The sequence below is a fragment of the Sinocyclocheilus grahami genome, unplaced genomic scaffold (genome assembly GCF_001515645.1).
Source record: "Sinocyclocheilus grahami isolate Dianchi unplaced genomic scaffold, SAMN03320097.WGS_v1.1 scaffold14100.1, whole genome shotgun sequence".
In the NCBI taxonomy this organism is placed as follows: Eukaryota; Metazoa; Chordata; class Actinopteri; order Cypriniformes; family Cyprinidae; genus Sinocyclocheilus; species Sinocyclocheilus grahami.
Window position 1 is genome coordinate 2,769 of NW_015515201.1, and position 1,132 is coordinate 3,900.

The 1,132-nt window shown below is 45.8% G+C and overlaps 1 pseudogene; it reads left to right on the top strand.

Annotated features, from left to right (window-relative positions):
* The first annotated feature begins 433 nt into the window (after positions 1-433).
* LOC107579094 (uncharacterized) lies at positions 434-1,106 on the top strand (annotated as a pseudogene).
* Positions 1,107-1,132: the final 26 nt, after the last annotated feature.

Below are 1,132 nucleotides of genomic sequence, written 5' to 3' on the forward strand. Positions count from 1 at the left end.
CTTTTATGTGAAATATCTTATTCAGGTCAGTACTAAATAAACAACTGTAAACTTTTGATTTCAAGTGTTAAGTAGTGACCAATAATTTATATATTTTTTTTATATCTTCAAAGCATGGGGTGCATCCTGGAATGTTTTAAATGGGTTTGCCGGACACTTGCCTCTTTTTCCTTCATTATGCGTTCCAACTCATCCATAAAAAAATCAGTAAATAAAACAATTAATTGAATTTTCATTTTTATGAACAAATTCATCTTTATGCACATAATTTGTTTCTACAAAACCAAAGTGTTTAAGTATAAACCTTTAGATCATCATAAGAAACAAATTCAAGTGTGTCCACATTTTCCACTGGTAGTGTGCGTGACTGATATCCTTTCCATAAAACAATATATGTAATTGTCACACTTCTCCATATGTGTGTGTGTTACAGATGCAGGAGAGTTTGACCTGGCAGGGGAAAAATGCGATGATCCATCTAAGTGGCTGTGGCATTCAGCTGGTGTCTAAAAAGGGCCGTCTCTCACGCACACCTGCCCTCCATCTGTTATCGACACATGCTGAGGATTCTCGTCGCTTGACGCTCTCCTCTTCCTCCTCCTCCTCCTCCTCTTCCTCCTCCATACAGGATCAGGGTCGATCTCCTGCTCAGGCCTCCGGGCGAGAATCTGAGAATCTCCCCCCGAGACGCCCTCTGAAACTTTCTCCGCTAGAGCTCCCCCTAGAGGTGCAGCGGCAGAAGCTCAAAAGCGCTCAGGAGGCCGAAGAGACGTATCCGAGAAAGGCCAAAGTTTGTTGACGAGACGGCCCGGACAAGTCGCCAGAACGCTCCCCGCTGAGTACCATCACAGAGCCACACAAACCACTGCTACCTGTCAATCAAGTCAAACTTGTTTCTGATAGGCCAGCAGGGAAGGAGGCGGGGCAGACGGAAGGTAATTCTACCGTCCGCTCAGCACTTGCTCCCGAGAACGTCTGCCAATCAGAGCACGGCAACAGCCAATCAGCCACTCCCGCTAAGAGCCAGGATGCAGTCAAGAGGCGTCTAAGACTGCGAAGAACCCAGCGGCTGGAGGAGGATCAAAGCAAATCCAGCTTATCAACAGGTGGATTATCTGCTGATGAGAGCAAA